This window comes from Rhipicephalus microplus, chromosome X (genome assembly GCF_043290135.1).
Source record: "Rhipicephalus microplus isolate Deutch F79 chromosome X, USDA_Rmic, whole genome shotgun sequence".
Lineage (NCBI taxonomy): Eukaryota > Metazoa > Arthropoda > Arachnida > Ixodida > Ixodidae > Rhipicephalus > Rhipicephalus microplus.
The window spans coordinates 99,207,590-99,235,563 of record NC_134710.1 but is presented as its reverse complement, the minus strand read 5'-3'; the positions used below and the strand labels follow the sequence as shown (position 1 = coordinate 99,235,563).

General features: G+C 45.0%; 1 protein-coding gene across 2 annotated transcripts in view; it reads left to right on the top strand.

The window, feature by feature from the left end:
- Positions 1-237: 237 nt before the first annotated feature.
- The window catches only part of LOC119176310 (uncharacterized), a 39,085-nt gene continuing 11,348 nt past the window's right edge, over positions 238-27,974 (top strand). Inside the window, exon 1 of one of the 2 annotated variants that reach the window (XM_075877316.1) lies at positions 238-390. The gene's annotated coding sequence lies outside the window, so the exon portion shown is untranslated. Of the gene's footprint in view, positions 391-2,159; positions 2,865-27,974 lie in introns of those variants that run through there. The other variant, XM_037427530.2, reaches the window with a different exon arrangement.

Sequence of the window (27,974 nt, the reverse complement as noted above, 5' to 3'; positions counted from 1 at the left end):
GCCGGAACGCACAGGACCTCTCCTCGCCCTCCGTCAGCGGGAGTGGCTGTTGTCCTTGAGGGTGCGCCCGAGTTTTTTTCGCGTTTCCTTTGTTTCTGTTCGCGTCGCCCGTCGGAGAATTAAAGGATTAGGAGGAGCACACGCAGCAACGGGCCTTGAAGGCGGTCGCAAACCGGTCGCTCTCTTTCTCCTTCCGGAGGTACGACGCCAAGGCCGCGTGGCGCCCTTACCGCGGCGAGAGTGAACCAGTTTCGTTTTGACCGGTGCGCGCTTCGCTGGGTCAGTGTACCGGCGAAAGGCTCCCACCACGCGCGCGCGCCGGAACGCTCCCCGCCGGGACTCCGCGCTGCCGCTGCACGACACCGTCCCGCTACCGACGGCGCCCCACAGGTGAGCACGGCCACTGCGTTCGGAACGCTTAGCGCCCTGCAGCGTTCGCTTCCGCCTCGGGCCCGCTCGGCATTCGCGGAACACGAGGTCCATTCATTGCCGCAGCGCGCACGCGCGAAAAAACAGAAAGATTAGAGAGCGTGCTTCGTCCCGTTACTGTTCTAAGCTTCGAACATCATTCTTCTCAATAAACACTATCGATGACTCGCAGCGCAAAGCGCCGCGCGGGACGTAAAAATGTTTGCGTGCTCTGTTTGTTGCGAGCGAGGCCGTTCAGTTTTCAGCTCAAATGTCTCTTCTCCGCTCAGCATGCATGCTTTCCACAGCTTGCTCGCGCGAGAGCAAGCGCGGCAGTAAATGCCGGGCCAAAGGTCTGGTCACTGTCTGTGGTTGAGTCGGTTACAGCGTGTGCACGGGTATGCAAAAGTATGCCTTAATTGTTAAGTGCCGGTGCCCTGCTGCTTCGCGCGTTCTATGTGGAGGGCCGTGCAAGACTGGCACTATTCGAACGTTTTATTTGTTGTTCAGTCAAGTGTTAAAGTCGAATGCCCCAGCGCTGAACTTCTCCATAGTTAATTGCACCTGCTTGATCTGTATTCGTTCCACTCAGTGTAGCGAATATTCCATACTGAAAAAAATCAATTTTTAGCGCAAATGCCACATACACTAGCCCTTCACGACCATTGCAACGTGTCAGAACCGCTTTATGTGGCATTAAGTAGGAATATGTAAAAGTGAGTAATCAAGCGCATCCCCAGAACCGCTATTCTTTTGCATTCTAACTGACATAATTCCATTATGTATCTGCAGAGATGTGTGTACTGGAAATAAATTTTAATGTGTTCTCGTAATAACTTACTAGATCACAGTACAGTATATTTCCCGTACAAATTGCGCGCGTTTTAAACCATAACATTTTTTTCTTTGTCCATTACTTTGGGTGCCTTTCTAGGCTTTGTGACTTCTCTAGATTTCGATAACAGTTTCATCTCTTGGCTCGAGTGGCAGCACAAAACAATGAGCACTCACAGGCACTATTATTCGGATGTTCGGTAGGCACATCGAAGCGGCAGACGTGTCTATAATAGCGCTGCTGGATGACTCATCTTCCCGTGGGGCATTGAACGTCAGCTGAAGCTAGAACGATGGTGGCAGAATGCCTGGAGAGGCTCCAAGCCGAACCTGGCACGTCCTGCAACCGGCCACGAGTGCTATAGGACTAGCCCAGGCACCGGTCCTCTGAATCGTGTATTCACGGCTCGCACAGACCAGACCACCATAAGTGAACATAAAAAAGCACATTTTTCAACAAGACGGGCACGTATTGAGAAGCTTTCCAAAGACGTTAGTACGTTCTACGATACACAACCATGACCTCTCAACATTTATCTCTCCGAGCACTTAAGGGGTAGTATTTTTATATTCCTAAAAGCAAGACGGAAGGAAGTTCTTGACTGGAAAAAAACAACAAATTAATAGTGAAAGAAATAAAAAGTCACTTTTATCTCTAGTGCACGGGGCAGCGGACTATGTGCATGTTTTACAGCAGAGAAAAACAAAACAAAACTATGTGGCCGATAATGCACTTCAAAGATGCATGCTCATGAAAATGTATGCTGCCTTCGAGATGAAAAAAAAATGAAATGCGACCCTCTGCTTTCGAAAACGTGAATAGAAACATAACAAATGTCGGTATGTTTTTATCACGCCCCCCCCCCCCCCCCCCAGAAAAGATTTTAAAAAGAGAAAAAGATGAGTTTCATGACACCCATTACTTTCAAAACTTATTACTCAATCTTTCGTTAAACTAGACATTTACAAAAGTTCAGCTCGAAGACACCATACATTAATGTAAACAGCACCGAGTCAATGAAAAACAGTTTGTCCCCTCCTCGTGTTGAGGAAATGAGAGCGCGTGCTGACATGATCATACAGCACTACACAGCACTCGCCGCTAAAAGCTTCGAGTAAGGGCATCTTCACTTGTGTGACGAAATGGTCATGAGTTATAAGCGCGACTGCAGGCGCCATCGACTCATTAATCTGCTTAGCGACCAAAAAAAGTTTCGTATCCTCTCTTCTGCCCGCAACTGCCACGTAAAAACAACAAAAAAACGCGCGTTTGCCTTGCCACACTGAATAACAAGCATTCCTTCACGTGATCGCTGTAAAAAAACAACCCAACATCATTTTTATCATCTGAAGGCAACGGAAGGGGGCAAAAAGAATAAATGAGCAGGAGAGTGCAAGGAGGCAGTATCGAAGTTCACGGGCGCAAATTTCCGGAGAGCGCAAACTCAGCACTGACGACGTGCGGTGCGCAGTGGGGTGCGCTTTCCGCCAATGCGGTGCGTCCGCGCGGTGGTCGGTAGCGCGCAAAATTGGCCCCATCAGTAAAAAGAGGGGCTGCCCCGCATCGTCGTCGGTAGCCAACATCATTGCGTGCGTCGATCAAGGAGGCTGTTCGGCGGCAGGTGAGTTACGAGGTGACACGAATCCCGAGAGGTGGCTACGTTCCTTTCCTTTCTTTCTTTCTTTCTTTCTTTCTTTCTTTCTTTCTTTCTTTCTTTCTTTCTTTCTTTCTTTCTTTCTTTCTTTCTTTCTTTCTTTCTTTCTTTCTTTCTTACATACCTTTTCTACTCAACGATATTTACGTTCATCGTTTGCAGTGGCACAGAGTGCAAGTGTATACGGGCGATCTGCGAACGCGCCATCGTGTATGGGTATAAACGTTAATCTCCGTCGTCCGAGAACTTTAAAATACGCAGGATGTTTCTTGTAACGTTGATTTCCAAGCACTCGCAGCTTAAATAGCAAATTGGTACGAATGACACATTATGAGACATCGTTGATTTGTTATTGGCGAGTGTCACATGTAACTACCTTCAAAGTAATTTAGCGACTGCTCAGAGAAATACTGAATTGCGTGAAAGTACGTTTGCACAGACACGAATACTACGTCCATAGTGAGCTTACGTTGAGCGCCCAGAATGGCCATGTTATATGTCATTGCCGGGAACTACATTACCACACATTCTAGCAGCACAAAAAATATATTTGAGAAACTAAAAATAGTAATATCGTATCACTGAGACGAAAATGGGCATTAAATCCAAGTCACGATAAACCACTCTCTTCGATTGACAATCAATACTGGTATTTGTGTATGTTTCTTCATTATTATTTATTATTATTTCTTCATTTTTGCTCGTTTCTATTTCACGTTACTTCAACGCGTGCCACATGAACCCTCAAGCCCTGCTCGTTGCAGACTGCTAGGCAGAAATTTTTTTGAGGGGTGAAGCGGGAGGGGGGGGGGGAAGGTGTCAACCATACTTTATGTATGTTCGTGCGTGTGTTTGTATATAGATAGATAGATATGTGGGGTTTAACGTCCCAAAACCACTATATGATTATGAGAGACGCCGTAGTGGAGGGCTCCGGAAATTTCGACCACCTGGGGTTCTTTAACGTGCACCCAAATCTGAGCACACGGGCCTACAACATTTCCGCCTCCATCGGAAATGCAGCCGCCGCAGCCGGGATACGAACGTGCGTTTGTATATGTGCGTGAATATAAACGCAAGCCAAATTGAAAAAAAAAATCCTCGAAAGGGTTTGAAACCTCCCAACTCCATCTCCCTCTTCTTGCTTTGCCCCTGGTTGCAGAGATGACATCTTCAACTCTCATATTTTTTTCTCTATGTTTCTTTGTTTCTACCCCGAAGGGGTCTCGAAAAAGCTGTATTACTTGAAACAAAACATTCTCCCTCTCAAACCACGGTTAAAATATATTGTTTTTCTCGCATTACGAGAATAACAGTGCAATGATATTCACTATTCAAATGCTCATGTTACTCACCCAAACGCGCACGGTGGACCTTGCCGTTTAGATTTGAGCCATGGCGTGGCGTCATCAGCGATTATCGCGATGCCTGCGCACTGACCGCATGCACCTATTACGGGTGAAGTCATGTGCACACAAGCAGTGAATTTTCACTCGCCAAAAGAATGCTGTCCTTGACGTGCATATTCGGGTGTGTATATATAGCTAAGACGTGAAATATAGCTACGAAATGTGACCGAAAGCAGAGAAAATAAATTTTGTGGGGACATTAACAACAAAAAAAAATGTCGACCGTTACGAAGCAGGTACGTATATTTCTGTGTCAGGCGCTAACGGCGGTGCGACAGCAATTACACCACAGGAGGCGACATATACCGTACTTTGTTCGCACGGCACTGGGAGTGCAAGCGTCGGAAGAGGAAACCGAGGCTGGAAGGGAGGCTCTACTTTAGCGCGGGTCACGCATAGGTCCCTGTGTCTCCGGGCAGGGCACGAACGACAAGGGGCCTCTGAAAAATGGGAGCGAATATATATAAAAAAAAACAGACTCATCGGTGAAAAATACCCCGGTTCGGCAACCGGCGTAACACTCGCCAAACCGGTCACGCACACTTCAGTCGCGCCCGCAGTCGTTCGCAGGAGCAAAAGGCTCGCCGGCGACGCAATAGTTCGGATGTTTCCTTCGGTCAGGTCAGGATTCCCCCTTGTCGCCATAAAATAATAATAAAGAAACAAGAAACAGACACTCTCCGAGGCATTGCGGAGCTTGATAATAAACAGTAATCTCATCTTGAGGAGAATCGTATAGCCGGCGTTATGTATCGTACCGTCTATTCATCACCGGCACCGTCGTTATGCACCGCAGGGGCAGCCACTTTTATTGCGGCAAAATCCGATGTTCTCGCGTAAGGTGTGCTTCCAACGTGTTATCTCCGTGCAGCACAAAGTAACCCTCCCCACCCATCGTACAGTGACGCAGCCCGCTCTTGTCTCGTCGTTCAATCTTTGTCCGGCTAATTTACGGTGGCACCTGACGCGCGTCGCTGCCAACTGCGCGAGGGTGCTTGCGTCACGCCGCAATGACTCCCGTATAACGGAGGAGCACGCCGAGTAATTGCGCTGGTTTCATGCGTGTCTACTTTTATTGCGGTTTCTTCAGAAATGACAGCTCAAGACCAACTACTGTTTTTTTTTTAACTTGGCTTATTCTATCAAGTGGGATACAGAGAAAGAGAGAGAATAAAATTATGATTTTAATGACGTCTAAAAATCGCAGACAGTTATCAGGCCAAGTTTCGCGTGCACTTGTGAACTCGCAATCACTATTGGCTCTCCTTGAGCGATGCTTTCCCCACCTGTGGCGGCAGTGAATCCGACTGAAGTAACTTCTGGTCATTTGAATCACAAAGTTATAACCTATAAGACCTATAGGAGCCGTACCGTTACAACCTATAGTTCTTCGACTATGGTATAGAAATTATGATTTACTTGAACGAAGCAGACGAGTTTAAGTTTACCGACAACATAGAGCTGCGTCCGCACTTAATTGTGCGTATTGCAACGTTGAGAAAGTTTCGAGGATTGCCTTCAAACCAAATACACGTTCGAGAACAACTAAACCAGTTCCGTCGCGGTGGTCCAGTGGCTAAGGTACTCGGCTGCTGACCCGCAGGTCACGTTATCAAATCCCGGCTGTGGCGGCTGCATTTTCGATGGAGGCGGAGATGTTGTACGCCCGTATAGTCAGATTTGGGCGCACGTTAAACAACTCCAGGTGGTCGAAATTTCCGGAGCCCTCCACTACGGCGTCTCTCATACTCATATCGTGGTTTTGGGACGTTAAACCCCACATCTATCATGCAAAAACAACTAAACCCCGTACAGCTCGCATCTAGGTTTGGAAATGCTTTACCCCACTCGCTGCCAGAATTGCTCTCGGAATAGCCTCACCCGCTCTTCTGAGAGTAGCATCACCTGACTCAACTAAGTTAGACGCGCTTAGAAAGCCCCCTCCACGGCTGCTGCTGGAGTATGACGGCAATGGAAAGAGATAAAGATCGTCAAGGTGGCCAAGGAGGACTGTGTTCTGTTCATCTGGTGAATAAAGATTGTGTCAGTAAAAACAAACACACAATCAGGCGTCAGATATTCATCATCGCTCGTGCAAAGCTTCGCTAGCAGATTCTAAGGTATTCGGGGGGTGCGGGGCACGTAGTGCGCTTTCAAGCTGACGTGTCGCTCCCGGAAAATTGGTAAGATCAAATCGAATGCTGCATTTCATAGTCACGAGTAAAAATAACGTTGCACTGATTGCTTCGTGGTTTCGTTGAAGTGTGTATTGATTTGATTGATATGTGGGGTTTAACGTGCCAAAACCACCGTATGATTATGAGAGACGCCGAAGTGAAGGGCTCCGGAAATTTTTACCGCATGGGGTTCTTTAACGTGCACCCTTATCTGAGCACACAGGCATATACCATTTCCGCCTCCACCGGAAATGCAGCCGTCGCCGTCGGGATTCAATCCCGCAACCTGTTGGTCAGCAGCCGAGGGCGTTGTGGTGTGTCACACACACACACACACACACACACACACACACACACACACACACACACACACACACACACACACACACACACACACACACACACACACACACACACACACACACACACACACACACACACACACACACACACACACACACACACACACACACACACACACACACACACACACACACACACACACACACACACACACACACACACACACACACACACACACACACACACACACACACACACACACACACACACACACACACACACACACACACACACACACACACACACACACACACACACACACACACACACACACACACACACACACACACACACACACACACACACACACACACACACACACACACACACACACACACACACACACACACACACACACACACACACACACACACACACACACACACACACACACACACACACACACACACACACACACACACACACACACACACACACACACACACACACACACACACACACACACACACACACACACACACACACACACACACACACACACACACACACACACACACACACACACACACACGCACGCACGCACGCACGCACACACACACACACACACACACGCACATGCACATGCACATGCACATGCACACGCACATGCACACGCACACACCATCGCATGCGTAATGCCGGGCACAAACATTTCACATTGACAGCTGATACAATAACTCTGCTAATCGGTGTATACCCACGATTGTGTGCGCGGTATAGTGATATAACAAACGGCAAAGTTTGGAAAAATAAGCCTAGCTTCTTATCATTGAAATTTCACTATTTAAAGATATATTGCAAGAAAAAATGGGCAGCATTTTTTTCATATCTCCTTCGTCCTTTCATTTGGTAGGTCTTATTTTTTATCTTCTTAAGCACAAAATCAGAATATCAATATTTACTTTGATTGCTTCGCTGGTGCTCACTTCTGAGCTTGTTCCTATGTATATCCGCGTCACTGATCCGAAGGACTGGTGTCACCGAGGGGAGTGTATTTACAGCAGCTGGGCTTTTCACGGAGAATCCTGCTTCTAACGTCTTCCATGTGTTTCCACCAGCGTTTAATTAGTTACCCGCTTTTCTGTACACATTCAGTGGGTGCTGCCATGAAAAAAAAAAGACAAGTAAACGTTATATCTACATTTCGGGGCATCAACTAATAGTAGAAAAGTACAATAATGAGGACGTTAAAGAACAGGTCAATCAAGTATATTTCCCTGTAGCTCACTTTTATGGCACCACTAAAGGAAACTTATCTATTCGTTGATTGATTAAGCACTAAACTGCGCCGCTATATCTGCCCATATATATACGTATATGCAAAACGGCATATTGTCAGAACTTATGGCATACGTCGCGCTACATTACATCAGCAAGAATGGTATTTCTTCGTACCACAGACCACCCAGCAAGCCAGGCGCAAACAAATTTTGAAGTGTCTACGAAGCGCTAACACTTGTTTTCGACATTTGGCGCGAAACGTGAGGGCCACTATGCACGAAGGGCACCCCGGGGGGAGTATACACTTGAACCAATGGCAGTCGAAGGTCTGTTCAATATATGAGCAGCAAGGGGCCGCGTACCGGACGGCACGGCAGCACCAGGCTCGGTGCGCTGCATTCACCTCACGTATACTTCCTTCCGCACGGCCACTGAGCAGCGGCTACGCAACGCACCAGGAAGACCCATCGGTGCTGAGAAATCGCTCGCTCCGCTCTTCTCCAGTTCGTCAACACAGCGCTCCTTCATTAGAACGAAGCTTTCTTATCTCCTTCCTGAACTTTGGAGGCATAACATAACCTCTGACGAATGTATATGTACACATTGACGTCAAAACGTGAAGATCCTATTTCGGGCTACACACGACCCTACGTATTCTATATGCAAGGACGGGACGACAATACTTTTTTCAAAGCGTCTTCAATGAAAGTTTTCAGCTGGCGGACCAGCCTTCGCCAGGCTAATACGAGAAGGATTCATACATGGCTTTCAAAGCCCTCTTATTGAAAAGTGCTTGTAAAGCCATGTGTGAAGGCCTGATTATCCCTTCCTATAATGTGCATATAGACATTCCCCTCTGTGAAGACCTGTGTCCAGTGAAGCCGACGGCCACACTCCCTTCTCTGGTCCATTCGGGGTTCTTCATGAGCGGGCAGTTGGTCGAAAGTTCTCATAATGCACACTCTACCCATGCTTGCTACGCGCACGACCGCGCAACGCAGCGCCAACGGGCTCAACTGACGCGGCGAAAAACGAAACGCTCACCGCTCCGTAGAAGCTTGTGCGCCTTGTACGCGTGATGTTTCACTGCCTCCGGAGTCGGCTTACTTTTGACAGATCAATGGTGTCAATTTATGACTTCATCATGAGGCGTCATGTAGTAGTCATCATACGACGTCATGATGATGTCCCACGATGCAGTCATACGACATGAACACTCGCCTACCATGCCGCAGATGAGAAGAACCACCTTCGTACCTGTCAACATCAATTGGTGACAAGCGATGTTTCCGTGAGGCAGTATAGCCCCTTTTGTACAGCCTGTTGAAATCATGTTCATGGTCCATTTTTACCACTGACTATTGTTAATTTCGTTTCTGTTTTATGCTTTACCCTCGAAAGAGGGTAAAATAGCAAATGAGAAACACACACACACACACACACACACACACACACACACACACACACACACACACACACACACACACACACACACACACACACACACATATATATATATATATATATATATATATATATATATATATATATATATATATATATATATATATATATATATATATATATATATATATATATATATATATATAAAAGGGGAAGAAGTGCATACTTCAGGGCTCGTTTTTCCGTGTTTTTTTCATGAGATCTAACAGACAATAATGGCAAGGAATGTATCGGTAAGTTATTAGACCCAATTGTAATGTAAATGTGAAGAAAGAAAAGTGCGTGAAAAGATAGCTTGCCGTGAGCAGGAACCAAACATGTGACCTCGCGTTCGATGCTCTACCACTGAGCTACCACGGCGGCTATCCCCCCCAGCCACTTTATTGCGTTTATATGTGAATTTATACGTGAGAGTGTCAGTCAGCGCTACCTGTAGTCATAGCAGCCAGTGTGCCACACTCTTTATGAGCCTGTGCGCGTCAAGTATCACGTGAACTTATCACGAGTTGGCAGCTGACCAATAGTCTCTCGCATACAACCTAACGGCACCAAGTCTGCCAGTACGAGTCCCTCGTTAATGAATAAGGAAAAAAAGTGTATACTTGCAGGCTCGTTTTTCCGTGTTTCTACACAGTAATAATGAGATCTAACAGATAATAATGCCAAAAAATGTATAGCGGAAGTTATTAGACCCGATTGTAATGTAAATGTGAAGAAAGAAAAGTGGGTGAAAAGATAGCTTGTGATCAGGAACCGAACCTGTGACCTTCGACTACCGTGTTCGATGCTCTGCCACTGAGCTACCATGGTGGCTATCCCCCCAGCCACTTTATTGGGTTTATATGTGAATATAAACGTAGGAGTGTTAGTCAGCGTCACCTGTAGATATGGCAGCGAGTGGCACACTCGCTGCCATGGCTGCTGCACACACACACACACACACACACACACACACACACACACACACACACACACACACACACACACACACACACACACACACACATATATATATATATATATATATATATATATATATATATATATATATATATATATATATATATATATATATATATATATATATATATATATATATATATATATATATATATATATACTCTTTTTCTTTCTTCTCAGCCACTTTTCTCTCTCTCCCCCTCCCCATGGAATCTGCTTGGTACCATCTGGTCTTCAGGGGCGCATACGCACCGAGTTTAGTGCGGATATCAGCGGCCATACCCCGATTTTCAACAGCTCCGCTGTTTATATATCCACTTTGTGACAGAGCGTGTCAAACGTAGTAAGTCAATGACAAGCTTTTAACAAACAGGAGTGCTTGAAAACTGACGTGTAGCGTTACGCTTGCTTGATTGTTACGAAGGATTGCATAAAAAGGCTTTTCTTTCGTAAGTCTAGATCATTAACAGACTCGTTTAAACGCCGGCCCTCCACTACGGCGTCCCTCATAACCATATGGCGTTTTGGGGAAGTTAAATCTCACATATTTATTCATTAAACGCTAGCCTGTTATTGATTAGGATTAAAAAAAAAAACATTCTCAAACCACTCGCAGAACATCGTCAAGACAGCTTCAGGCTTCTTTAAAAAACGGGCGCAGCATGTAGGGAAGTCTGTCTTAGCTCCACTAATGTGAAACTAAAGTAGGCGCGAAGCATTAGTGTTTTGAAAGAGGTTTCTGTGATGAGGCACTCGTGAGTCTCAAGCTTGAAACCAGGCATGTCGGGAAGGGCGTTTCCGCTAAACTTTAACGTCGCCTGAAGACTACGTCGGGATGCAGGTATTGCATACCCTTTCTGAATTTTAGGGTATACCCCAAAATTCGTCTTCTTCTTCCCTACATGCCCATTTTCTGTTCTCTACGGCATTATATAGAGGGGTGTTTCACATGCACTAACATCATCAGCTATTTGTTGGGGTAAGTTGTTTTCTTAATTTTTAGTGGACTCGTGGCGAGTGTGGAATTTACCCGATTTTATGCGGGGCATACTCATTCATGATGAACTGTGAATATGTGGCACACCGTGAAGACCCTTGACGCCGAGAAGCTGAGACCCTGAGAAGTTTACTGACCAGCATATATAAAACAGATATAATGAAAGACAGCGACAGAGAGAGCAACTCAGAGATAGCAACTATCTATCTATCTATCTATCTATCTATCTATCTATCTATCTATCTATCTATCTATCTATCTATCTATCTATCTATCTATCTATCTATCTATCTATCTATCTATCTATCTATCTATCTATCTATCTATCTATCTATCTATCTATCTATCTATCTATCTATCTATCTATCTATCTATCTATCTATCTATCTATCTATCTATCTATCTATCTATCTATCTATCTATCTATCTATCTATCTATCTACAAAACATGAAGCCACTTCCTGTGGGCCCATAAAAAGGCATGGTCACCATCCACAGCCATACAACAATCGCGCTAGTACTGGTCAAAGCTTCAGCGGCTGCAGCAAACTTATTTCGTATTCAATTTTACACGGTGCACGTTAACTTTCTGGGGAGATATATGATTGTGTCGATAGCAACTTGGTGGGACAAGTGGTAGCTTGGCTATCGCTGCATGCATTCAAAACTGCATAGTCACATTCGTATTTATGAATCAATGAGTCTTGCTTTATTCAGCAGCAGACGCAGCGCTCAGGAGTTTCGTCTCGACTCTGGGTGCAGGTTCCGTGGAGGCGTTCACAACTGCGTGAACGCTATGAACGTGATATCGTTAGGGCTTGCTTCACACAAATTCCAGTTACGGTGTCGCGTGCTGTGAGCGAAAAATGATCATCTAGTTCGGAAGCGAAAAATCGAGAAATATGCACATAAAAAATTAGCCCCGGATCTGCATGTTACACTGCAAATGTCGTCGAAAGACAATAGTCTTGCGTCCGGAGAGAGTGAACAAAACATTTATTATATGTTCTACGCAAGAAAATCGGTGAATGGTATTTTGGAGGAACTGCGTTAGAGTGCCTTGGGCGTGCAGTGGATGCGAAAGAGCGCATCGAAGCACGTTAGACACGAGCGCCATCTGGCAGTTATCGTTGAAAACGAAGGAAGGCGTGTGCTTCCGCGGAGAAAGATGCGTACAATTCTTGAAGGCGATAAGGAGCAGAACGCAGAGCGACGGAAAGGTGTCACCACCGTGTCGTTTTAGAAAAGCGTTGGTAACACTTGCCTTTTTGAGCATCGCGTTGCACTGTCAGCGCAGCGTGTTAAACGCTACGGTCCTGAGAATTACTTGTGTGTCCTTCTCTAGTAGATAGATATGTGGGGTTTAACGTCCCAAAACCACTGATGATTATGAGAGACGCCGTAGTGGAGGGCTCCGGAAATTTCGACCACCTGGGGTTTTTTAACGTGCACCCAAATCTGAGTACACGGGCCTACAATGTCCTTCTCTAGTATAAAGACACACATACAAAACATCGACGTGTTGTTACGGTACCTCAGATATGCGCAATGATTGCGTTTTATTTGACAATCGCACAAGTTTGAACGCTGAACCTCGAGCAATATTGGTAAGCGCTGCAGATGGCGTCGGCCGTTTGACGTATCGTTAAGGTTGGACAAGCTGAGAAATGTACAGACAGACAGACAGACAGACCAAAATATTTTCATCGAAGGTCCCCAAAAAAGACTATCGTCTTTAAACTTATGAAGTGCGAACAAAAATTATGAAGTGCGAACAGGGCGAATTCAACACGGGTACACAAGAAAAACTTACAAGCGCTTTCAGTGCCGCTTCTTGTGTCCTAGTGTGTAATTCGTGTGGTTCGTACTTGAGGATGCTAGACCAACTAGCCAAAAACTTCCCTTCATTAAGACAAACATTCGTTTTATAGTGTGAATCAAACCAGGGCCAAATGCGTGGCAAATAGGTCTTATACCACAGAGCCACACTCTTGTTCAAGACTTGTTCGGAGAAAAACACTATACGAATTTCAAGTAAATGAACGAGTCTCAATAACTTCTTAATGTATGTATTATTGCGAGGCAGAAGCCTAAAATCACGCCACACGTGAAACCATGTGAATCGCGGGAAGAGTTGGTGAGTTAGAGATAAAGCGCTAAGCCGTATTCATTAATCATCAGCTGCAAAGGCATCAGCAATGGGAGCAGCTTCGTCCGTCCCGCAGACAGGAATATTTTCGTCAGAGACGGGGACACCTGCTGAAGGTCGTGAGAATTTGTGAAAAACGCCTATTTTCCCTATTTTCGCTAATGCAGCCCATCCGGATATCAGAATTCCGGTGGGAGAAATGGGCACGACACCTTATTCTCTACGGGCGCTAGCTGCGTAGGTTCGCATGTTGCCTAACGGGCGAATTTGTTTCCCAGAATAATCAGTTATGGAGTAGTGGGCTTTTATCGTCTGTACTTAGACTAGGCATTCTGGGATAGTTTTAATCAGCCAAGATTACGCGCTCAGTATAGTTTTTCAAGGCAGGGTTGAGGCATGCACAGGGAGCCCAAGCAAGATCAGCAGTTAAGAAGGCGATGCGCACTCCAAGGTTTTATCGCTTATTTGGCCACTATGGTATCGTCCACAGAGAGTGCAGCACTGAGTAGCTTCACTTTGATTTCTGGCAATGCATGCGCTACGTCAGAAAGCTCGAATATTGAGCAAGCTGTTGAAGATGAAGAGTTTAAGTAGCGGTTCAATTTCTGCTACAAGATCCCGGCTGTGGCGGCTGCATTTCCGATGGAGGCGGAAATGTTGTTGGCCCATGTGCTCAGATTTGGGTGCACAATAAAGAACTCCAGGTGGTCGAAATTTCCGGAGCTATCCCCTACGGCGTCTATCATATTGATATGGTATTTTTGGACGTTGAACCCCACAAATCAATCCATCGACTGATAAAAATTCTGGCTTTTACACTTCTCTTATGTGAAGCTATTATGAAATTAATGTATTCATGAAGAAAGCAAAAGTGCATTAATATAATACACATTTGCTTGGTTTTTACTATATTCGTCCCTCACTTAATTGTGACGTTTCTTTCGGTGCCATGAAATTCGATTTCAAAAGATTCACACACACACACACACGAACACACACACGCACGCACACACACACACACACACACACACACACACACACACACACACACACACACACACACACACACACACACACACACACACACACACACACACACACACACACACATGTGCGAGCACGTGTGTCTCTGAATGTGCTTCTGGATTCCGAAACTGTTGCCAACGGATGCACTTATCACAAACGTAGCCTTCGAGATTGATACCTCTATCGAAGGAGAACCATTTCTTGGCTGAAAAAGAAAATACCATTGGTGAAATATTCGTGACATAATATCACCCGACATATTTTTTCTGATGGCACTGGCAAGCAGCCGGAATTTTAAACTAGGTTTTTTCATTTTTTTTCACGGAAAAAGGAATTTAGAAAATGTTCAAAGAAGAAAAAAGGAAGTGATGAAAAATCCGGCGCTTTCTCTGCCACGTAATCGCTAGGCATCGAGTGGGTGCACGTTCTGGCTTCGTGTCAAAGCGCTGTCGTTCCTTTGTGTCCAAGGCGTGAGCAGGTAGCGAATGCTTTGTCCTCTTCACTGTCAGCGAGGTTTTTACCCCGTCGTCGTCGGAGCCGTGCTTTCAACGGTGAAACGAGAGGACAGCATCTCGGCGAGTACATGTGGAACGACAAAATTTCTACCCTCATGCATTCCATCGGGACACCGGGCCTACCATGCAGCAGCCGCAAACCGCGGTACCATTGTCATGGCTCGTCGTGTGGCTTCAGCAGCAGCGTGCTACAGCCCGGAATTTTCTTCCCACAAGCTTCGCTTGGTGAAAGTGGACCCACACTGGCATACATTACTGTGAAGTACCCTTCCTTGAATGTACCACTCATGACCTTCAGCGACCTAATGTTCGACGTGCAGGGTTTCAAAACGGGAGTGAAAAGTATCAGCGTGGATGAGCAGAAACAACGGAAATTCCTGGATCACAAGACCAAGGCCGTCGAACCAGTGTTCATGCAGACAATCCCGACTAACGATCTTCGCTGCACCCTGACCGAGGTCAGTCATCGCTGGGCCCGCCCGGTTACCCCGGTCAGTGCCCATGTCAGCCAGCTAAATGATACCCAGATGCAGACGTGTGCGTCCAGGAGCATTGAGACCGACGCCGGGCAGCCGCAGTGGACCACTTGCCAAGCGGGTAGCTCATGTTCAGCCCAGCCAGTCCAGCTGCATCCACGTACCGAGGTCGCCCAGGTATCTACTGGATATTTCAGGGTCGCCCGAGTTTGCAGCACTGTGCCATCAGCGGTGAACACTGACATGGACGAACTAATAAGCAGAAGGGTTCCTCGTTTGTTATATATTTGTTATTTATATCATTTAATATTTCTTATTGACTGAAAAAATATGTGTAGATGCATACTGTCCATGATATCCCGGTGCTATGAATCCATTTGCTACGATATCGTCGATGTGAATATGTATGTCATAAATCATGTTACGTCATTGTTGTGTGTTTATTTTGGCATAAATAAACTGACCATGCCCGAAATTTGTTGTTTCCTGCTACCTTGCTTTTGCCTTTCGTCGCAGCGAATGCATTTATAGATCTGAAATGGGTAGCTCTACTGGAAGGATCTTCGCGGGACATCTGACCTTTTCACCGATGATAGCGTACTGGATCGAAATTTTAATGGGAGTCATTTGGTTAGTTTTTAATAAATAAGTTGTATATAAGCATTGATGTGTGCTGTTAATTAAATGCGAAGCATTTTTTAGCGCACCCCATGCACGTTTAGTATCTATCTATCTATCTATCTATCTATCTATCTATCTATCTATCTATCTATCTATCTATCTATCTATCTATCTATCTATCTATCTATCTATCTATCTATCTATCTATCTATCTATCTATCTATCTATCTATCTATCTATCTATCTATCTATCTATCTATCTATCTATCTATCTATCTATCTATCTATCTATCTATCTATCTATCTATCTATCTATCTATCTATCTATCTATCAGCTAACGTCATGGGTGTTCTCGTAATCAGCCCGTTAACATGGCGTGAACGAGAATTATAATGGGAAAGTAGATGGTTTGACAAATACGACTTGACTTACTGGTCACTACATGAATAATGTCATAATCCTGTCGCGTATACATTGTCAAACAGTTTCCCTCAGACAATGGCACATATCCGGAGGTGTGTATGTGCCACTGGAATGCTGGTATGGGCCACAGGTTATTGACACTTAGTATCTACCCAGGAAGGACGAGAACACACAGTGGTAATTTTAACGCGTCGGCGTTAAGACAAACATTGACACTACGAACGCAAACAATAAGTGTCATGGTCACAGGAGGAATCGAACCCCACTATTCTGCGAGGCAATCAAATATTTTAACAAAGATTCAAGCCAGGTCTTTGAAGTACTTTTCAAGTATACCCTAATATTCGTGAACGTCAATTGTGGTTGCAGTTTTCGTTTTCCAATTTTATAAATAATACATACGTTCTCCTATGATACAGTCGTCACGTGGGGTTAACGTCAGTTTTAGTTAGGTGCCACCACTGACGTTCATTTATGTAGCAGTGTCCAGGGCTACAATACTCTCGAGTACCATCGCTTCTTACTAGCTTATCGCACCCAGTGTCGCTAATATTCATGTCCTGTTGGCATCGTTGGGCAAGTGCATACAACTGGTTGTATAAACATCTGCAACTACACAACGTATGCCTTTGCATGCAACATTTCTACATATGTTTGGCGTCATTTCATAACGTGTCAGTCAATAAACGAATTACAACATGGTCACATCTCTCCGCATGCTTCGCACAACGTCGATTTTCAAGGCACGTGGGATCTCCTAAATTTTTTTCGTGAACATGGGGGCGCGAGCTGGTCCCAATTCTCAACGTTTGAAGTGATTGATCGATTGAAACTTTATTTTACGTTTGAAGTGGCGCAATAATAATAATAATAATAATAATAATAATAATAATAATAATAATAATAATAATAATAATAATAATAATAATAATAATAATAATAATAATAATAATAATAATAATAATAATAATAATAATAATAATAATAATATTAATAATAATAATAATAAATTGCAATATTGATTATAATCTTTTATTAGCTGTTTAAAAACCATCTCAGAATTACAAAGTTGGCTTGCCAAAGCCTCAATGGGCCTGAAAGGCAGAACCGACTGACAGCAGTACAAGACTTGATGCTTTCACGTAATACGAGAGGAGGAACACACAGACACTAAGATTTAATAGTCGCGAAGAAAAGTGGGTATGATACAAAGAACAGTCTCTGGAAGCACTTCGCCCACGTGTCCCTTTCTTAACAACACCAGGTCATTCTCTCGGCTCGGCCCGTGCACGAGATGTGCGAAGACGCGCGAGGCACTGTAGACGTCCACACAGCGTCTCGCTGGTTCTCTTGGTAAATATAATATCAGGAGCAATCTCTGTGGCAATATATATAGGACCACATAGATGCACACACGTTTTAGAGCGAAAGCTGTTGTGAGATCACAACACGGGTCGCGCGCAGCGCCGCTGTTGTCCGCCGGTGTCCGTATCACAAGAAATAAAAAAAAAAGTGCCGCCATATCCACGAAGTGAATGATGATGAGTGGGTGAAGCTCCGGAAGTAAACCTGGTAAACGATGAATCTGCAGTACATTCTGTCCACTCGACTTTATTACAACGCTCCCCCTAGCGTACGTCACCGCCCTATATCGAACGACTGCCTTCCACCAATAACACGCGCCATATGTGACATATTTCCTATTTTATAACATCTCGCATCTTTCATCATCATCTACAAGTACCCCCGTCTACTTTATAAGATCGTGCATCTTTTAATCATCAGCTACAAGTACCGCAATCTAGTGAACACTGCAAGAACTAAACGAGAGTTGTCTACACACAGGGGATGATACCGCCATCTAGTGAACTCTTGCCTTCCACCAATGACACGCGCCATATGAGGCATCATTACTTTTTTATAACATCTCGCATCTTTCATCATCAACTACAAGGACCGTCGTCTAGTTTATAACATCTTGCATCTTTTCATCATCAGCTACAGGTACTGCCATCTATTGAACACTGCAAGAACTAGACGAGAGGTGGCTACATACAGGGGACGCACAGCCCAAGCCTTAAAGAGCTTCGCCCCTAAAAATTAAAGAAAATTACCAAAGACGTGGTGACATATTGGGATTCAAACCAGGGTCCACTGACTGCCAGCCACGGATAATATGTACCGCTGAGCCACGCCGGTGCTTGAGAATAATTCGGAAACTTGCCGTGACCAGGCTTGATGCCGCGAAAAGAACGACTTTTATATGAGTAATAAAGCGTTTTAGAACAGCAAAGGAACAAGCGGGTGTCACACAATGCCAATCACATAACCAGTGGGTCGCCCAATGATCCAACGCATTAGAAAAGCTAGTTCATAACTATGGCACATACCCGCTTCAGGCGTAATTCATCATTATTATCAGCCACTGAATGCAACACAGAATCGGCACCAAAAATTGTTGCGTTTAGCGGATACAACACTTCTCTGAAGAATGACGAGCATAGCATAGTGAATGCCGGTCTACTACACAGAAATCATGATTACTTAGGACGTAGTGGGTAGCAGCAAGTGTGCTTCTAGCATTTACCTAAGGAGGGTCTAGAAAAGGCTCTGAAAGGCCGCTCTTCATGCTTTCGCTGTGACTACTAGCGTTCCGCACAGGCCTGGGGATATTTATTTTTTTTCGCGTATGTACCTACACAAAGTAAAGACGTGCTTGTACGGCAGTGCAAGATAAAATAAAACTGATACTGAGACGAGTAGCGTAACTCAGCTTGACATTCAATCATGCAATAATAGGACACATTTATAACGTATGTTCAACTTACACTTCAGATTTGCGCACTGAGGTCAAGAGGGGGGGGGGGGGGGGGGGTATAAGTAAGCGCAGCGCACCGGTTGGCATCGGGCGACCTATTATATATATATATATATATATATATATATATATATATATATATATATATATATATATATGTATGTTTCATGACATCTCTTGTCGGTGCTGCTGCTACTTCTCACGGTTCAGCTGCATGCGTCACATTTCAAGGCGCATTGTCTCTTTCTCGTATTCGTGACCTAAATCAGAATGCGGGCGAGCGGAGGACGTCATTATTTTCGCAGAAACTATCCCGACGTTTATCTCGGTTGAAATAGCAGCTTGCGGAACGGCTGAGCAACGGGCATGCCCACGTTTCAGAGCAATTTGGAGCTCAGAGTGCCGCTATAAAGTGGGGTTTTCGCAATAACATTGTGTCTTTATTTCATTCTCTGTGACACAAAAGAAAATTATACGGAGATACCGTGCCTTCCGCGGCAAACATATCAGCGTGAAATCCGTGAATTGCTTGATGAAACTGCTTCTCTTCTCCACTTTATGCACTCCGCATACCATCCACCGTTACTCTATAGGCCTCTACCATGTTAGTGCACGGTGGTGGACACCGTCGATATACTGAGACACTTGTAACGACGTAGTGGCTTGCAGGTTTCGCCCAGTCCCAAGCTCATCACCACCCCCTATGATAATGTGTCAACTGCCACAGCAGCTGCCACTGCTGGTCTAGAGGCACGTGCGGAACGGCCGTGTAGCTGCAAAGCTACCTTCGAGCGCCGCGCGGTGGGAGGGCGGTGGCGATCTTTGGGCTGGACGGACACGGGCTGAACGGTGCCCACCACTGTCCAAAAACATGGTATACGTCTATAAGCGGTCAACAATGGTGCTAAAAGAAACATAGCAGCGAAGTGCGCAGTTGTCGCATGTGTCAGCTTTAACAACGGCGGCACAACGCCAGCCGATTAGTCCAATGAAGTCCATGAGCTTCATCATTCGCTCTTATATCTCATCCTCAGTTCACGGCTTAGACGTTAACAAGCACGGCAGTAAAAAAAAAAGTAAGCGCAGTAACGCCTCACTCCCAAACAGGCTATAGCCAAGACGGCTGACACATGAATAATTACGCGTGGCCAACGCACTAGTCCAAAGAAAAATCCATTACTCAATCGCTGAACAGTCTCGGCCGTAACAAGGTCTCATGATTTCTTCTTCAGTCGCGAACTAAGAAGATTCTTGGGGCCTTTCTAAAGACAAAAAAAAACGAGAAAAAACACGTTAGAACTCTTAATGAAGTTTCACCACCTATCCATGTATTTAGCTCTTCTCTCCGCGAAGGGTGGCGAATATAGTGCGGCTGTGCGTTTAACCATTCTGCTTTGCCCTGAATATATATATATTTTTTTCTTTTTTTGGGCGTAAAGAACCTTATTGCCCGTTAATTATGCGTGTTCGCGAAATGAGTGTTCGCCGTTTTTCGAGTTTGCCTTCCCTTTTCTATCCACGCGAGCACCATCTCGATTATAGGTAACCGGCATCTTGTGAAGCAAAACTCTCTAAATACCTTTTTAATTAATCCTATTGTATTGTTGCAGGCTGTGATCATATCTCTTGGCATAGCCATTTTTTATAAATCACAAGTTGTACGCAGATCGAGATATTCGGCATCGATTTTCGAGGGCAAAATCAAAACAGATCTCGCGCTCGAAGCGCCACAACTTCTTATTAAGAGCAGAACTGCCCGTAACAGGGAAGTGAAAAAATGTGAAGCGAGGCACGCCGCGGCTACCGTGGCCGCATGTTTTCGTAAAAAGCTGCCATGCTTCTCAAGCATGCCCTTATCGCCATATTTTTTGCGTGTAGTGCTTGTTGCTTACCCGTTCTATTTGTGCACACAAGAACAGCGATATCAACTTCGCAATGATATCTCATGTTTCTGACCACATTCTATTTGATTCAAATTTTGTCACTTTCGATGATTGATTGATTTGTGCGGTTTAACGTCCTAAAACCCTCACATGATTATGAGAGACGCCATAGTGGAGGACTTCGGAAATTTGGACCACCTTGTATTCTTTAACGTTCACCCAAATCTGAGCACATGGGCCTACAACGTTTCCACCTCCATTGAAGGATGCAATGAAGTATTCACATCGAGGAGAGAAGTAAGTGTAGTCAGTTATATTGGCAACTTGAACAGTGTTCAGCTTGGACATGTTTTGATGGCACAAATAGGCCCACAAGTTTTCTCAACGCAGCCAAAACGTTTAACGGGTGCATTACGTTTCTCGGTGCAAGCTACTAAAAAGAAAAAAAAAGTTCATAAAGCACACAACTGCGTTTAGGCTTCCTATTCGGAGCTCTATTCGGTATTAGGCAGTTTTATAAGATGGCACACGAAGTTTTTCATTAGAGTTAATCACCTCTGCGCATGCGTCACACCCTATCCTCGTGGGTACCCTTAAGTAACGAAGATAACGTGTCGCGCAAAGCAGAAGCTATCTCAGCGTGTCCAATTCTGAAGCTGCCCATTTTTTCAAGACAGTAGTAGCAAAACCATACAGAAGCATGTGAGAGCACGGAAAGCACGAAATGTGCCATATAGTGCTAAAAAAAAAAAACCTTCCTACATTTAACATTAGGGGAGTGCAAATTGGGAAAAGTGCCGGCATTAGAGCTCCCCCTCTCCACTCAGTAAGTAAGTACGAGGGCAAAGAACTGAACCCTGTCTTTCCTCTCTTAGCCCCTCCAGAACAGCAAATCGTGAAATATGAGGAGAAAAGTGAGAAGGAAATTCAAGCGAAGATTCTCTGTTACTTGAGTTGAAATCGAGCTGTGTGAAAACGCCAAGGCACAGAAGTAAAATTAGCTAACAAGGACGATTGGTGGTTCACATGAGCGAAGGTTTCGAAAACCATGACGCATGTTCTATTCGCGTGTCATGATCACAGTATCTATGTGGTAATGAAGCAAGGAGCACTTCAGCCCTATATCAGCATAACTTTTCAAAGACAGTTACGGTACTGGTAGGGAATAGTTTTGAAACATAATTAAATTTGCGGAGGATATCAGCTAGAGAAGACTGATAGACAGGTGGCAGAAAATGGTGAAACACATAAAATAAAAGATTTTATGGTAACACTGAAAAATAGGGAGATGTAGAATAGTCAGAATTGACCGCTTGGTACAATCTACATAACACATACAGGACCGATAAAAGGCTTCGTGACACCAGCCATTACCACAATTCAAAGAAAATGCTGCTAATATCCATCCACCCATTCGAAAACACCCGTATCTAGTGTTTCTCGGCTCCAAAACTGTTTTCGATACGTGCACTAATCACAGTCTCTGTGGTGAAAAAGAAAACTATTTTTTTGCTCGACCATACTTCGTGACATATTTTGATGGCACTCGTATGATGGTCTATACCACAGTTATTTTTTTTTCAGAATTAAGAACTGAGAATTGCCCCGCCATGGCGATCTAGTGGCTAAGGTACTCGGCTGCTGACCCACAGGTCGTGGGATTGAATCCCGGCTCCGGTCCGTGTACTCCGATTTCGGTGCACGTTACAAAACCTCAGGTGGTCGAAATTTTCTTAGCCCTCCACTACGACGTCTCACATATAGTGGTTTTGGGACGTTAAACCCCACATATCAATCATAATCAGGACTGAGAATTTATTCAATGAAGAAAAAGAAGTGCAAAAGTATCACGCGCCTGCGTCTTCTTCCTCTGCCACGTAATCGCGAGGCATCGATCCAGTGAGCGTGCTTATTTCGTTTGCAAGCGCTGACGTTTCTTTCTGCTTGGTGTCTCAAGGCGTAAGCAGGCCGTGAACGCTTGGTGCTTTTGATGGTGGGCGAACTTTGCATACCCTGTTCGTTGGCACTGTGTTTGGATAGCATCGCCGCGAAAACATGTGGAAAGACGAACTTTCTATCCCTCTGCTTCCCTTCGGGACAACGGGCCTACCACGCTGCAGCCGCGGACTGTGGTACCGATGCCGTGGCTGCTCATGCGGCTTCGGCCCTCGCGCGCTACAGTCCTGCATCTACTTCATGCAGCTGTCACTTGACGCAAGTGAATCTACACTGCCGTATGAGTCTGAGAAGTACCCCTTCTCGAATATGCCTCCGGTGCCTTCGACCAACCTGATGTTCAACATACCGCTCTTCCATTATGGGTTAAAAGAACGAAGCGTGGACAAGCAGGAAGAGCTGTTCATGAGAGCCCACCAGCTGTTCATGGTGACCAGACCAACTATTCACGGTGTGCACAGGCCGTCACTTGTCATCGTTGGTCCGACCCGAGTGTCCAAGCCAGTGCCCAAGTCACAGCCCAACGACGCCCAGACCCACACCCAATTGTGGGGGACCTTAAAGGACCTCTTCAAGACAACACGCATGTGGTCAGTCATACATAGACGCCGCTAATGCATTTAGTAAAGCCTTATTTATGTAGTTATGCGTGTTATCAATGATATCTCGTCGGTGTTTATGTTTATTTTGATTGTAATAAACTCGTTACGCTTGAAACTTTTGTTTCCTGTTACCTTGCTCTTGCCGTTTTTTGCATATCCGATGCGAAACATATCCGACATCGACAGGCATGATTATCGTAAATCATCTGCCTATTTTGCCCATATTATAACAGATATAAGGGGTCGACAAGCTCTTGCTCAGGTTACGGGTATGTAAAAAGCTGTTGCGTTGCAGTGCGCAGCAAATTTTACTGATGAACGCATCAGGAAGGTTGACACCTGTGTCCTGCGAGCAAAATTTGAACCCAGCAAATATTGAGCTTCTGAACCACTCGCGCCATTCTCTATAGTGACGTCCGGTGGTTCTTTTTTTCATGAAACAGAAACGAACAAGCAGCATTTCATATTGTTTCTTGGTGCACGAAAGGTTCTTTATTTAGTGTAGCTAGTTCGATTACTAGTGGTTGAATTGTGGGCGGTAAGTTTGACGTCATCAGGAACATTTTGCGAGTGTCCTACTTGTGGCGCATGTGTTCTCGTGCATTTACAATAATTTCTTGGTAATTAGGGCACTACCGTTGATAGCGTCATTTTGTACGTCATACATTGAACTTTCACTGTGACTTAAATTGTTATTTGAGTTTAATGTCCCTTTAACAAACCGTTATTTGAATCGATCTGTCGATGATCTGGGCTTCTTAAACAAAACCTTTCTATGCAATCCTTTGTAAGATTTATGTATACGTATCGCTACACGTCAGTTTTCAGGAACTCCTGCGTATGAGAAGCTGTGTATTAATTTACTACGTTTAACACACTGAGACGCACAGTAACAGTAATAACAGATGAGCTGTTAAAACTTGGCGTATGGCCGCTGATGTCCACGCAAAACTCGACACGCACTCGCCAGTCAGCAGCATTATGCCGAGCAGCTTTTATAGCTCGGCGTATACAGAGATGCTTATTATGGTATAGAGAAGAGACTCTTGAATTGAAAGAGGGTGAAGGGTGCACGGGGTTAAGTGACGCAGTAACTCTCTAGCAAGGAGGTGGGGGAGGGAAGTCAGGGTGAGGAGGGATGTTTGAGTGCGGAGAATTAAAGCAGTGTGGGAGAGGGTAAAGTATGTCGTAGCCTTGTATTGGCAAGGAGATAGAGAGGAATGTGAGGTTGTGGAGGAGGCAAATGATAATGGGTGACGTTACCGCACTGCATAAGCCACATTTAATATAATATTGGGCGCGAACTCCACCACTGCAGAAGCGGGTTGCAATCGTGGTGAGGTGCATGGTTGGATCACGTGATCTCGCCTCGCTCTGGTGAGTGAAAGCTGGTGGTTGTATGCGTTCTTTTTAACTGCGACTTCACGATGTTTTCACTTTTGAACGGTGTTGTTTTGCTCTCACTTCATGTGTGTGGACTTCTAGAGACTACACTATCCGGAAAGCGGCAGTAAAAGTTATCGGCAGCGCGCCACAGTGCGCTACGTACGCGATGTCACTGTCCCGGTCGCCAGCAGTGCCACTGTCACCTCTCTCTTTCTATATTGTTGTGGTTGTTGATTCAAGCCTATTGAGCACCGGCCACAATTGTTCACAACGAAACAGAACGTTTCCGTTACCGCAAACTGCGCGATTATGTGCGAACAGTGCGATTATGGATGTTTTAAAAGACGACTTACGCGCGTATATGTGGGGGAAGTTGTCGTTATCCCATTAAAGAATCTGCGCCGTTGTTTAAATTGTCAGAGAGTCAAGATAAAGCCCCGAAGCCAAGTTTTTTTTCCATAATTTTTTGTTAATTTAACCCTACTCCGGCCTGTTTTGTGGCCAGTTGCTTCTGCGTGTTCAGCCAGAGCGTTCGACGAAACCTTCTTTGTTACGTCATACATGTGCTGCTCAATTCTTCCAGAACTAACTTGACCAAGCAGGTGTCCGTTCACATGTGGTGTAGCCAAAAAGTGACACACCAAACCCCTCCCGCCCCCCTTCTACATAACATTTTACCATGGCATAAAGCGCACAGAATAACAGTCAACCACATCTGTTTGCCCAGCCCCCAATATCAATCAAGGTGGTGCCCCCTCTTTCTGCGTATACGTCCCTACTGTCCGAGACTTCAGCTTACATGGTTTCTTGCTTATACGTCTGCAGAATGGGCCCACAGCCACTGTCACTAATTTTCAATGTTGTTTGATCTACAGGCGAAAACGCGGTCAGCTTCTACACTGGCATTTTTACTGAAACATAAAAGTTCCGTTTAGATCATGGTACAGAAGGCGTACCCCACAGTGTGCTCATTGAAGGGCGCGAAAACGGCTGGCGTGCAATGCACTTTCTAAGATAATCCAGCCCTGCCGCCCCGCTGCGGTGGTCTAGTGGCTAAGGTACTCGGCTGCTCACGCACAGGTCGCGGGATCGAATCCCGGCTGCGGCGGCTGCATTTCCGATTGAGGCGGACATGTTGTAGGCACGTGTGCTTAGATTTGGGTGCACGTTAAGGAATCCCATGGGGGTCGACATTTCCGGAGCCCTCCACTACAGCATCTCTCATAATCATATGGTGGTTTTCGGACGTTAAACCCCACATATCAATCAGTCAGCTCGAAGCTTATTGGCTCTTTCCCCTTCGTGACCTAATTCGGAATGCGGGCAAGATGCAGACGTCACTATTTTCCAAGGAACTCGCCGGACGTTTCACTTGTTTGAAATTACAGTTTGTGGAACGGAATTGATAAATATCACTAAGAGCAGCAAAAGTAAGTTGTAAGCTTTTTCACGTCGCTAAATAAACTTCAGAGAAAAAATTGAGGCTTGGGTGCCAATATCTCAGTTCACAAGGCACAGCTACAGGCGCTTACCTCCAGGCGCTACGTGTCTTAGCGTTGAACGATCCGTGAATTTCTCCCAAGACAGGAGGGTGTGAGGCATAATGACATCAAGGGGCGGAATCAGTGTAGTCAGTCATATTTGGAACCTGAACAGTTGCCGGTGTACAGCTCGGTCGTGTTTTGATCCAACAATCAAATATACTAATTTTAGGGACACAGCCAAGAACGTTAGATAGATAGATTACGTCTCTCGACGCAGGCTTTTCACACACAAACAAACAAAAAAGAGCACAGCGTTACGTTTAGAGTTTTTAACGCATTCGGTGATCCATTCACCATTGTTATTCAACAAAGCCCCAGCGAGGCCTAGTATATTAATTACAAGTAGCCGTAATAGCGCAGAAAGCGTGTAATGTGCCAGGTGGTGCAGAGACGAAAATCTATATGGATACTTGTAGTGTAAGCTCGTTTTGATGTTCTGAACAGCTGAGTTTTAGGAAGCACCTGATGCTCGGTTAGCAGCGAAATTGTTTATGCCCTGATCGTTTCATCGAAGAGAATGCAGACGTAGGCTTGTACCTTTTCTTCGCTCCCCCCCTCCTTTTTTTTGAAGTTCCCGGGCCGAAAAAAATAATTCTTTAATCGTAAATAGGTCATTTAGATCGTAGGGAGTCATGAACATGATAAAGCATAGCATAAAGAACTGATAGCTGATACTTAAGCTGATAAGTATGTTGATGCGTATGCTAACTACAACACACAGTCATTTTGAAACGACGCTTTCTTCGTCTCTTCCTTCGGGTTTCGGTCCTCGGCTGCGGACCTGAAGGTCGCCAATTCAATCACGGCCGCGCAGGTTGTCTTTCGGTGGAGGCGACATGATAGAGGCCCGTGTATCAGTCGTCCAGTATCAGTACACGTTTAAGAACACCAGGTGGTCGAAATTTCCGGAGCCTTGTGTAAACGGTGTCCCTCATAATCGTATCATGGTTTTGGGACGTAAAGTACCAGATAATATTATACCGTGTAATTTAGAATCCAACATTGCGTTAGATTATGACTTTTTTATTACTTGGGCAATTATTAATATTTTTATACATTTACGATTTCTTTGGGTCTTCCTCTTCT